The 13595-nt window shown below is 50.3% G+C and overlaps 2 protein-coding genes across 5 annotated transcripts in view; one reads left to right on the top strand and one right to left on the bottom strand.

Moving 5' to 3' along the window:
- Positions 1 to 13595, bottom strand: part of Ds (dachsous cadherin-related 1) — a 291395-nt gene that overhangs the window by 118344 nt on the left and 159456 nt on the right. The window lies entirely within an intron of this gene.
- The window catches only part of LOC143371731 (ATP-binding cassette sub-family G member 1), a 228810-nt gene that overhangs the window by 107 nt on the left and 215108 nt on the right, over positions 1 to 13595 (top strand). The window lies entirely within an intron of this gene.

The following is a 13595-nucleotide window of genomic DNA, read 5'->3' on the forward strand; positions in this document are numbered from 1 at the left end:
AAGCGCAAAAAGTTCTGTAAGAATATATGCTTCCGCTTTTTCAAAAAAAATTCACAAACACTCGCCTCTTTTCGGCCGCCTGACTAGGTATAACCCCTTAATGTGCCATAAAATTTCTTCTCCTTTTTTCTTTCCTAGTTTTAGTTATTAACTTTAGTTATTTAGTTACGGTTAGAGAGAAACACGAATAATAATAATTCGTGGTAGCCGGCCGACCATTGGCCGAGAAAGCGCGCGGCGGATACTGACTTCTGACCCGATCGTAATTACCGATAATAACAGTACCAGTTGCTTTTTCTAATTAGTATCGGCGCGGGCCGCGTACGCGCGCGATAGCGACCAACCACGGTATTATTCGTAACGCAGCGATAATCGATCGCGGTAGATCAACGGCAGCAATAATTAATTACCGCTGCGTCATAATTATTGCTCTCGCGGGTAATACTTTTCTTGTTGCTCGTAAACGTTACCCTCGACGCGCGGTACATATTTCATCGTTATTAATAGGCTAGGGACACACGCGCCCGTGCACGGGACGTCAGCCGACCGCGGTGAAAACAAAACAAAACGAAAAAAAAAAAAATAGCGCGTTCGTCGCTCGCTAGACCGGATTAAGTCCGCGTCGCTCCTTTGCCAGCTTCTCCGCGGTTTCCATCAAAACCTTTGATTATCCTCCGGAGCGCCCCTCCACGCTCGATACCGTTGCTCGTCGCGGATCAAGCCTCTCCGCCGGCTGCCCGACGGATTCAATTAACGACGGGGCGAAGAATGTGCGAACGCGGCGTCGCGGCTGGAGATCGCGGCGAGAGTGGAGGGCGGATTGTTATCGGCACTCGATAAGCCGCCTAAACGATTCTCCAGTCAGCGTGTCTCGTCCGAGCGTAAAAGAGATAGCGCGGCTCTCTGCGTGTGGTCCCGGGGGTCGGCTCGACACCGCGGCTCTGACACCAGGTGAGAGGAGCCCGAGGAATAAGACGCTGATGGAGGAATACGACGCAGGAGGACCGTGGCTACAGCGAGGGGAGGAGCGGGGGAAAAAGGGACACGCGGATACTGCCATCTGACCCGTGGCAAGGGCTGCAAGGGAGGAGGAAGGAGCCTCGACCCTGCTGCCCCCCGTTGAGCATTATTACACATTTAACTAATTTCCTTGTCTCGTAAAGTATGGGAAGACACCGCGGTGGCCGCGGACCTTCGCGCAAAAGCCCGCCGCCGTCGTGGCACCTATGTACATACCTAAGTGTATGCAGCCCGATTCGGCAACCCGTCGATAAACTGCACCAGGGAGGATGAAAAGAAGACGCCGGGAATCGTGGATCCACGAATCACTGCGAAGTGGGCGTTATATCGCGGCTTTAATATCTTGGTTTATTGATTCGCGCTTTATCGATTCGCGTTTCATTGGGTATTTACGACCGAGAACGAATCTGCGCGCCTCTATCTCGTGCGATCTCGAATGTTTCGGGGATTCACCGTTCAGCGCCGCGTACCTAGCGCTCGCTCGTAGACCTTGTCCGTTGCGGTAAGCTCGTTAATTGTACCCGAAACGTAGTTAGCACCTCGGATAGTCGTGTTAATGCCGGGCGAGGCGAGGCCGCCGCAATTTGCAATTCAATCGGGGACTCGCCGGAGGATTTTAAGAAAGATTCAGTTTTAAGACGCGAACTTGGTGATTTGTGATCCCGTTCAGAAGCGATAGCCAGCGGCTGTCCGCTCGAAACGGGGAAGACGCTAGCGGCCGAAGAGAAATTCGAGTGACACGATGGCGACCCTGGGAGAAGCGGCGAGATTAACCGTTCCGGGGGAACGTATGTATCAACCGAGGCTATCTCGCGATAATCTCATTGTCGTCTTCGACCGCTACAACGTCATTAAGGATAGTGGTGGAAAGCAAATATGAGACCGCGTCTCACGTTTCGCGCAGCCTCGCTCGACGACAGTGTTCTTTTTCACGCGCGCCGTTCCGTCCCCCTTCTACCCCACTCGCGGCCACTTAACCCTTAGTGTCATAGTCTGACACGAGTGTTACACGAATTGAAAAAATCGTGCGCGCCATTTGGGGACTTTTTCGTCGATTTTAAAGCGTTACTTTAATAATATTAAATGTGACAGGTGTCCTTAGGGCAGAAACACATTCATAGAAATTCTACTGCCTCGTATTGTTGATTACAATTCTATAGCCGGGAATCTAGCTGGAAGCTAAGCTAAACTAAGATATGCTATGCTAAGTTTTAGCTTAGTTTTTGGTGGAACCGCTTCCATAAGAAGGCATTGAAACTATTTTTTTTTTAAACGTAGCATGGCATAGCATAACATCGCATAGCATAGCCTAGCTTCTAAGTGGATTCCTGGCTCTAGTAGCTACAGGACCACTGAAAGTGCCAGGTAAGTGTTCAATTTTTCTCTCAGTTCTTTCGGTGTTCCTCTTTGAATAAATTTGATGTAATACTACTTACAAGGGAACATCCCGAACCCGGAAATTCAAAAAATTCTGAACCTTTGTGAATATGTAGGAAATTTCCTCCTGATTACGACGCAATTTTTGTTTACTGCCCAAATTCTCTCTAAAGGGGTGTAATTAACCACTGAAAATTCGACTATTTTCCAATTTTGTGTGATAACTCAGGAACTGTAAAATATTTTTTTTTACCAAACGATATACCTAATTAAAAGAAGTAACTTTTGTCGTGAAACTTTATTTCTATCTCTTACAGTTCGCGAGTTATAACACAAAATCGGAAAATAGCCGAATTTTCAGGGGTTAATTTCACCCCGTTCGAGTGAATTTGGGCAGTAAACAAAAATTGTGTTGTAATCACGAGGAAATCCGCTACACATTGACAAAGCTTCAGAATTATTTGAATTTTCAGGTTCGGGCTCTTCCCTTGTTACATTATAACATTTCCCTTAACATTATAATACACATGTGCCTTTATGCATGACGTAACACCGGTGTTATATCCATATTTTTCCTCCATATAAAAAATAGTTACGCAACGAATTTTTTACTTATTTTACGACGAAGTGTGGACAAAAATGTACCGATAATAATTTTTCTGGGTAAAATAAAAAAAATCACGATACTAAGGGTTAACACCGCTATTCCTCTTCCAAACTTAACGACCCCCTCCCGCCGCGATTAGAAGTGAGCCGCGCGAAGTAGCCAGCTTCCGTGAGTGTTTTGGAGGCATCGATATCCCCCGTCCAATCCTTATCGCGCTCCCGCGAGACAATTCCGCTGAAACCCGACTCTCCCGAGCGCCGAGTCGCTTAATTAAAAATTTTTACGATACTCGCGCGACGGACTCGCAGCCGCATTATTTTTCTCCTTTCGACGTGTTCCGAGATGCATCGAAGTCATAAGACCGGGACGAAGAAATAAACCCGTTGGCAGCTCGTAAAAAGTAAGGGACACCAAGGAAACTGGTTTGCATGCGCCGCCGTGGATGTGGGGGCTCGCGCTTCGCGCAAAGTGTTTACAAGTTCGCAGGAGAATCGTCGCGGAAAGTGGCAAAAGCGCGGAGAATAAATTTCACGGCTGATGGCTCGAAGACTGCAGCCCGCTCGTTTCCGCGGTCAGAGCTCTGCGGTTCCAGCGGGATTTCAGGAATTCGTAGGGAAGATTTTCAGAAGCGAGGACGAGCGAGGAACGCGGTCGGTTCGACGGGAGACCCGAAGATCGGCTCGAGCGCGATTCGTTGCCGACCCTCGCGATCCTCTTCGGCAATTCGCGCCGTTCGTATAACGATCTTGGCGGGAACAATGGCCGTTTACGGCTCGGGGAACGCGGGAGCGTCGGCGTCGTGCCGAACCGCGCGCGCGATTACGGAAACGCTTCGTATTTTATTTATATCTTAGCATTGGAACGCGCTTAGGAATCCAGGAATCGCGTTCTGGGGAACCAATTACTCGTAACGGTTCGCGAAATCGACGGAGGAAGCTCTGCCTAGCCTCCACTCGGCTCGCGAGCTCTGCCCCATTCCCCGAACCGAACCGAACCGAACCGAACCGTCCTCTTTGTCTTTTCGACGTGTCGTCCCCGCGCCTCCCGCTCTCCCCGACGCTGGCGACGACTGGGCCCGGCCGTGGGCCCGGCGATAAGAGCGCGTAATGATGATTGCTTCGGGGAAATATTTTTTTCCGCCGCAACACGCACAGTGCCGCAAACCGACGGTAAAAACTCGGTGTGCGCGACCGGAGAAAAAGATCCGGGGCGTCGTTCGACATCGTAATTTTAACGATTCCGGGCGCTCCCACAGTGCCTAGTTTACGCGTGGCCGAGCAAATTACGGGGTTCCGGTGCTCGCAAGAAAGTCATTCTTTCTGGCACCGAGAACCGACCGCGGGATCGCTCGGGAAGATCCCCGAAATAATCGGTTCGGCGATTGCCCTCGAAATACTTTCACGCGTACTCGAGGGAGCGGCCCGAAACACAGTGGAACAAAGGGAGTTTCGTCTCGTCGCGAGCAGCGCGACGCCCCCGCTCGCGTCGCTTGCCGCAGCGGGGAGGAAATCGCAGGGGGCGACGATTTTGTATTTGGCCGAGAGGCGATCCTCGATCTTTTTGTTTGGCCGGCCAGCTCGCGCGCGTTCCGGCATTATAAGTTTTCCGCGGCGCAACGCGGACCAGTAATTTGAGAGGAATAATTGCGGGGCGCAAAAAAATATGACCGTTGGCCGAAAGAAAGGAGGGAAGAGGGAGACGAGGGCGCGAGAGGAGGAAAGGACCAAGGTAACCGGTAAGGTTACGTACAGATGCGAGTTTGCCAGCATGTCATTGTTGGCCGCCCCGGGCGAAGACGGGAATTCAGCGAGAACATCTCCGACTGCCCCCTTCTCCTTCCATTTCGAGCCGCTGTGCTCCGTGCTGCCAGCTCCGTCGAGACAATCTTCCGCCGCAGGCCGGCGCACACTGGTCGGAATAGGGGTAGTAAAGGGCATTCGGCCGAAAAATTAACTTTCTCCTATCGAAATCTACCGAATATATGCTACTTTCTAAATGTAATTTTTATTAAAATTTAATAAAAATTGTAATTCGAACGAACATTTAAAGTTGGACGTTTTAAAGACAGTATTTTTCACCAGAAAAAAACTGCTACCTTCTTAAGGGTGCAAATCCACGATGAAACAAAAATATCGTGTCTCGTACGAGACTTTAATCTCATGAGACAATTATTTTATTATTCTTTAATTATTTTGTTGTTAGTTTCATGAAACTAGGGTCTCATGAGGCAACTTTCATGATATATTATCAAAAAACTCATCTCTCGTAATTATTTCCATTATTTACATTTAGTTGTTGCTGAGATTTTTGTCTCATGATGGAAAAGTCTCATGTAAAATTTCATCGTGGGTTCGCACCTTTAGAAATACCCTGAGGACACAGTTTAATATTTTCTCTCTGGTTTTGTTTATAATTAAGAGAACACCGTCAACTACGTTTAGTAATATTTTACAGTTCATAATGTACCAATGAAAAAATTAATGCTTAATGAAATAAAGAAAATTGTCAAAGTTCTTTACAGTTGACACGGAATATCCTTCAAGTCCCACCGAGCCCCACGTTCTAACAATTGAAATATTTTCAGCACACCTTCTTCTACAGAATCGTGCAAAAATCATTTTATGTATATACGTTCGTATCCACCGTATTATTACTGCATTGCAAAGGGTTTCTACAAATATTTATGTATACATTAGGCTCTAATCCGTTGAATAAATTAATAATAAACGATCAATAATGTTTAACTAAACTGTAGATTTCGTCACAATTTCTAATAGTACTATTTGACTTTCCCTTATAACTCGGAAACGAAAAGTTTCCCCAACGCGTGATTTAAATCACATAAAAGGCATTAAATAAACTACTAAATAAACCCTTTTCAATTTTTTTTTAAAACACAAGTTGAAAAAATTGAAAAAGGAACACTGAATAAACGTACAATATCTTCAATTATAAATCATTAGAAAGGGATAATTTTTTCCTGTTTTTTGGCGCAAATTTCATTCCGATATCTTTTACAGTTTAAAAGTTATACACGAATGTCACTAGCTACCCCTATCCGGGCCACTGTGCGGCGACAGCGACGCGTGGTACGATCCGACATCGGTGTATATTCGTAGGAACGTAATCGCATGCACGGGCTTCGCCGGAAAAATGGAAGAGGCCAGTAGTCGGTGAAAACGTTACACGGTAGCGAAAGGGGCTGTCCGTTCCAATGAAATACGTCCGCGCATCGAACGGCACAGAAGAAATAATATCGTTTGTACGGCTGAAAGTAGCAGCCGAGCGACGACAGCTCCTCGATCATCACGAACGCGAGCAGGTTTGCTGCATATGCTTGTCGGGATTCCTCTAGATATTTATCGGCTTTAATGTGGACAAGGGACCTTTCGCTGCTGTCGCTTTCGCGACCGGCTCGCGACTCCGGCTCAACGAAAGTCGACTAAAGGACGAACACGACGCGCTTCCTCTATTCCTCGACTACCGGAGCCACCGGTCGCGCGGCCACGCTCGGGGTATCGCCGAGAAATGCTGGGAATCGGGTCACCCCGTACCTTTAGTCCCTCCTGGCCACTTTCCCTGATCGACCACCGATCGGATATCGCCGATAGAGCGTAATAACGGCAGATTTCCTGGCAATCTACGCCACACGATCGGACGCGGGGAAAGAATACTCCTGCCGAAGGTTTCGTCCGTCACGAGCTCGCGCGGATGATCCAGACTGATTCGCGGCGGCGCGTCGGGCGCACCGAGCACTCGGAGCCCACCGAGAGCATCCGGTTCGCCTTTGGCTCCCCGAGTGGCGTGCAGTTCGAGTTTCTGGCGAGGAAGCCGTCTGGCTGGCCGCGAAATGCAACTTTAAAAGGACGGTAGACAAATGAGCGGAGCGTTCTACATAGATCCCTTCGAGAAGATTGGATCGAGTTTCTCGCGTCGTGAGAGAAAAGAGTAGCAGCCGGAGGAAGGAGCTCCTCTGGCCACCCTCTTCGTTCCCTCTCTGGTTCGCGAGCCAAACGAAACGAAACGGAGAGGGCCAGCGAATGAGCCGGCCGGGTAAAAGAAGAGGATGATCTTTCTCCTCGCGAGAGCTCCGGAATATCTGCACACGGGCCTATTATGCGAGAGTGATAAATCGACGGGCAAGGCCGTCGGGAATCTCGATAAGGTGCTCCCTCTTCTTCTCCCTATCCTCCGCCCCTGCCGCGGAGTACTCTGCGCCCTTCGTCTTCCTCAAACTCATCCCGAAGCCCGAGGTCGTTTAAACTATCGGTCATCATCGTCCATATACCTTAGATTTCTTCTGGCCGACCGGCGATTCTTAACGGGCTGCTTCTGCCTCGCCTCCGCGAAGTTACTGTACCAATTTTTCCACCGCCAAGGACGCACCGCGATCCCGGATACGTAGCCAGCCGCATAGCCCCGAAACTGGACCGCTCCTGCCGCCGGAGATACGTACAGCGGTCGTAGCAATCGTAAATATTCCATGGGAATATTCGAGGCAAGTGGCAGTCGGTCCAGGCAGATTGCAACGCGGACGATAGAAGCATTAGAGGCCCCGTTCGGATCTCCACGACTCTGACGTATCGCAGTGATCTCGGGTAGGAGTCGCGAGAACGACGCGGCGGACAGAAGCGGATGAACGATCGTCATAACGGGCTGCGCGATGGAAGCGGGAAAGGTGGCGAGATAAGGAGAGTCGCGGATGGTCCCGGAATCTCCGCGAACGTCGTGGCTCGCGGTGCCTACGCGCGGCTAACTCGTGTAACTCGAAACGACGAACCCGGAGCTGCCCGTTACCGCGGGACCCCTGTTTGCTCCTCTCCTCTGGCTGTCCTACGTTTTTACCTCTGGTTCCTCTTCGCCACTAAATGTGCCGTTACGCCGCGAGAAGGGCAACAACGGGGAGCGAAGCAAGGCAGCCAGCGTATGCAACGAGCAGCCGCATCGACCGACGCCGAACGTATCGCCGGCCCGGCTCGATTACTTAGGACTTACCTCGCGCGCCTACGTGCAAAGGATATCTTTCCTCTCCTTCTGTTACACCCGAGGCCAGAGCACCCCGGGAACGCGGCTGCCGGCCTAGCAGGGAACGGTTCCGCGCGAAAACCGGAGAGAAACTGCATAGATGGGAAGGGAAGAGGAAACAAATGGAATGAGGAAGGAGAAACGAGAGCCTGGTCGTATCGCGGAATAAAAGGGAGCTCGCGAGGGAGAGAGAGAGAGAGAGAGAGGCGAAGAGCGGACAGGAGACAAAGAGAGAAAAGCGACAGACTTACAAACAAATACACGAGGAGATACACGAGAGCAAGCATCTCTCTCCTCCTTTCTAGTATCTGCTGCGCAACCTTTGCGGCGCTCGAGTTCCCGGGTGAATGCAAATGAGACAACCGGGGTACCGGTTAACCACCGCTGCCACCGGGGAAGACGTTCGGCCATATCCATCCTTCGCCTCGTTCCTCCCGGGACGATCGATGACGTTTCCGCGGAAGAATCCGCCGGGCACCGGCCACGCCTAACCCGACGCACTATTTTCCCTCTGTTTTCCTCCTTTCCTACTTTCGGTTTCGGTGCACTCCGGCGAGGTGCCACGACCGGATCGTGAGAACGGCTGGATTTTAGCAAGCACCTTGGAACGGTACCTACAATGGAAGAGACGTATGCTCGCGCGGATTCCGGCTCGCGTAGATAGAATTCGCGCGGTGAAGAGCGAGGAAGTAGCGCCGAGCTAGCTCTCGCGTATCCCTCTCGCGACGACCCGAGCTGAAAGCTCTACCGGCTCCACCACCAACCACCGTCCCCGGGAACTTTATGGCTCATGAATGAAACATGGGCTTAACCGTATATTCGCGGGCGCTACGTGTTGCAACGGTGGCTTAATGTATGCCGCGATCGCGAAAAATGGCGAACCGATAAATGGAATTAAGGCGGGGACCCGTGTCGTGGGGTCTTTGCGGGGCTGCTCGATATCACGAACACGACGACCGGGCCCCGAGCCTCGCTGCCGTGGCCACGGGTCCGCCGATTCCAATTCCGTCCGCGTCGCAAGAAAGGTGGGACAGCGTCGTCTCGTTAGAAGTTTAGAGGCTGAGTGGCGTCGCGGCCGAGGGATTAAAACGTCTCGCTCGGGGGCGATATTTATCGGAGGCGACGGGTGGCTGAAAATGCGAGAGGACCAGCGCGGACGCGGCTACCGGAACGCGCGACGCGGTAGCGCCCCGTTAAAAGTTGCCGCGTTAAGTTTGATCGGCCTACTAAAAATGCAGAAGGAATCAGGTAGTGCGTTAAATAGGAGGCGCACGCTCGACCTCTGGTCCACGTCGGAAGCGAGTGTCCTCGGGTGTCGTAAAGACCGCGGGCCAGAACCCTCTCGCCTCGGCCCATTTAACCGCTTAATGGCGGGTCAAGCGGCAATAACGCCGCCGAATAATCATAAAAATGAGGTTGGTAGCTCCGTGGAACCCCCCGTCGCGGCCGTGTTCGTAGCGCCGCGTTAACGTTCACCGCGGCTCGGCGACGACGTATCTTATGCGGGGCCTTCATGGAGGCCTGTGACGCGCGGTACAACTCTGTGACTCATGTGTCTTCATAGCCACCCTGCCGAATAAATCAACATCCGAGTTTCCATTCGCGTATTTCGTTGCATCCTAAAATCGACTCCGCGGACTGTCGATACGTAGATGCTTGCTGTTACCACCAGCGAAGTTAGAGACCAGAGGGATGAAGGAGAAAGAGGCTGCACGAGTTTGCAGCACGCGGCCAAGCAGTAGCGGAGACGCCGCACAGTGGTGCATAAGGACGGACATTTTTTGTTCAAATCAACCTACAGGTCGTGATTTTTCAGAAAACCACCTTCAATTTCGAAAATCCGACTTTAAATTCGGAACAGCCGGCCAAAAAACCCACAGACACTGATCTTCGAAGAGTGCTGTATAATTCGCTAAATATAAAAAAATCAGCAAGGAAATTCAAAATTCCGGCCGGACAGATCGACGGAGAATTTAATTGCGAAGAATTTAAAAAATAAATCGTAAAGTTTTCTGAAAAATTACGACCTGTAGGGTGATTTGAACAAAAAATGTCATTACGTACCTACCACTCTGCGCCGCGCGCTCCGCGAGTCGCTGTTGCCCCTATAACGAACACTTGAACGATGTTGGTCCAGCGTTGCTTCCCGGTGAAAAGATTTCCATGGGAAACGGACATCCTTCGGATCTGCCGTTGAATACCAGTTTCCGTGAGCGCGGAATGAGGATCGATGTCTCGGTCCAGCATCGTACGCGTCGTATAATAATCGAGCTCGAGAAGTAACCAGGAGTACCGAGTAAAAGAAAGGAAGAGAGAAGAGGAGGAGAAGAGAAGAGGACTCCCCGAGGGTTCTACCGGTGCGCGCAGCGCGCTTCAATGCGGTGCCCCCGATGATTGGCTCGATTTAATAAGCATATCACGAAACTCTATGATTACGAAAGATCGCGAAAGCGTCGGGCGCCGAGCACGGGTGATCTTTATTTCCAATTGGATCCACGCTGGACCGGGAGGGCTCTCTTAATTGACGGAATGCCGAAGGGGGAAGAGGTGGGTGGGTGGGTTCGGGGAGGCAGCGGCCCGCATGGGAATTATTTTTAATAAGGATCCTCGTTCTCCGCGCCCTCTTCCCTCTCCGCCGTGTTTTATCTCTCGCGCGGACGAAAGTCCAGGTGGATCCCTTCGCGCTTATCTTTCAGGAACGTTGACCGATACGGGGAAATTCAGCGCTACCACCCTCGAACGTCGACGCGAGCGTTCTTGTCCCGCCGTTACAGAAGGAATGGAGGCAGCGTTTTCTCCGAGGGGTAGGTAGCTCTATAATCATAATTTAGCCGTAATTACATTTATGACCCACTTTACCCTCGTAAATTGTCCACGAAGATCGGGGCCCCATGGTCGTCGTTATTACGCGCCTCGGATACCATGGCCGATCCTCCCGAATCACTTTTTCTTCCTCTTTCTTCGTCCTCCCCTTCGCCCTGCCTTTCTCCTGCGTGCGTACTCGCCGTCGTCGTCGTCGACAGCGCCGTCTTCGTCCCCTTTTCGACCGTCCGAGGTTATTAAGATCGTGATTGGAAGAGGCGAATGTCTCGGTTCGTCGGGCGATGCGGGTTCATCCACCTCCAAGTAATCGAACGGTGATAATCCGAGCGCAGGGGAAACGATAAATTCCAAGTATCGATCTCTTCTAAGGGACGCCGGGTGTTCTCCCCGAAAAATTGCCGCTCCTTCTTCGCGGAGGCGCGGACCGCAAACGTTTCGGTTGATCGCCACCCCTTCCGTTTCTCGCACCGTGACGCCATTACACGGGCCATAACCCCGGCGCGGCCACCAGAAACGGAGATCGAAAGGATCATCCGCGACGTGGGCCGCGAAATTCGACAGCAGAGAAGATCGAGCGGCACGCCAACATCCGGTGGACCAAGGGAACGGAAATCGGCGCCGTGGCGTTCTCTTGAGAGGTCAAGACACTCGACGGTGGAGGAACCGGGAAGGGGCGAGGGGAGCAGTCTCGGATCGATCTCGATGCGAGAAGGAGAATTCGTCGATCTTGCCGGAAACGGTGGGGGCTCGTTTTCGTGGAGGGCAAAAGCGGAGGTAGGAGTGGACGCATTCCTGCCACGATGAGACGCGGTGCCATTGGCTCCTGGGACGCGGAGCGTCACACCGGTTGGCCGCCTTAATAATATGGTACGGCTGGCCAGCCAGCACCGACGACTACCACTGCCTGCCTACCTCCTTCTGCGTTCCTCGGCTTACCTACAGGAGGTTGTTGCCGCATGGTTGATGTACTCATACCTATCGGCTACCCGCTCGTTACCTTGCCCCCACGACAAGCTCCGCACTCGCGATACCCAGCAGACCCGTGTTTCCCCATCGACGGCACCCTCTTCACCCCCTTCGCCCGGCAACCTCCACCAAAATGCCCCGCGTAATTTCAGCCTTCGTAAACGACTCTTCCTGCCCTGCCAACGACACACTTGCCGCCACTCTATCCACCGTGATCGGTCGACCTCGGTAGAACCCACCCTCCCGATGATAAGCCTAGAAGCGATCGACCGCAGGTGGAAAGGGCCGCGCGACTACGCGGCAGGATGAAAGGACGCGACTCGTTTGCGAACGTTCCAGGCGGTGGAAAAAAGTGCGAGGAAGACATTAGGCATTTCTCGCCTCTCGAATCTCGAGCGGCCAGGGACGAATTCGCGCAAATTTTGTAGTCCGACTTATGATTAGTCGGGGAGGGGCAGCCTATCATTACGCGTATTACCATCTCTCGCGCGATCGGGTCCGTGGCTTCCGATGCCCCGGCACGAAGCAACCCGGCGCGCATACATTGCCGAGTATGCACATTCGGCCGGACCGAGGGCATAGATAATACAGGAGCGCCGCCAGATAATTTTACAGTACGCTCGAGACTTTTCGTGCAACGATTACAACCTCCCCCCGTTCGGTCGGCCGTCTCCCCCCTCGGGATCACCGGCGTTTCATAGTAGTGAACCGCCATTACTCCAGGCAGGCTTTCTTATTCGCTCATTAACGATGTGTTCGGCGGTTATCCATTACCGGCTGCAAACGAACGCCCTTCAGGTTCCCAATTTTTTTGCGCGCAAAATCAATCGCCACTCCGAGCATCATGTGATTCCTGTCGCGCGAACGCAACGCAACAATGCCTCCGCGTATCCTCTCTCAGCTGTCATGCCTCATCGACGTTCCCTCTTTCGAACACAAGAAGAGTGTCTTTTTTTACGAGTAACGTCGATCCTCATAAAAAACTTCAAAAAAGTAAAAAAGTTACGCCAAGTACATGAAATCAAATGAATCACAAAAAACAGAATATAATAATAAGTACAAAATAAAAGAAATATGTGAAATCGAAATGAGCTGCAAGTACATAAAGGTGCTTTCAGTGAAATACTTGGCTTGAATAAGAATTATTTAAAATCGCAAAATAATGAGTGTACTCATATTGTCAAAGTTTTAAATTGACAAATTAGCTGAAAACCCGCGAGAGTATGAGTATTGATGATCTGAGAATAACTTGCCTCGCCAGGTCTAGTATTTGATCTGTAAATATATAAAATAAAATATCTGTAAATATATATATATATTTTATATATTTTATTTTATATATATATTTACAGATATTTTATTTATATATATATATATATATATATATATATATATACACATTTTTAACGTAGAATTTATTGGTGTTGGAATAAAATTAATTTAGTATGTTTATTGGTGAATTGAAATATTGTTAATGGGAAACTAATAAAATCAATTAATAGCGTGGCAATTACTGTGGATTTTAAAGTATTACGAATGTCTTTCACAAAAGATTGAATTGAAAAGTATCAAGGGAGATGTGTATTCAGCGTACTTTGTTCACTAATGTGACTTGCTCCACATTGCTAAATTTAAACAAACTAAATTTTGTCCATTTACGTTATTTGACAAATTTCCAGAAACTTGTGCGAAAGAAGATGCTTCTCTGTCTATCTAATCTATCTAATAACCTTCTCCGGACAACTTCCAAGTCTGCTTGGCGTCGAGACGCTACCGC

The sequence above is a fragment of the Andrena cerasifolii genome, chromosome 7 (genome assembly GCF_050908995.1).
Source record: "Andrena cerasifolii isolate SP2316 chromosome 7, iyAndCera1_principal, whole genome shotgun sequence".
Lineage (NCBI taxonomy): Eukaryota > Metazoa > Arthropoda > Insecta > Hymenoptera > Andrenidae > Andrena > Andrena cerasifolii.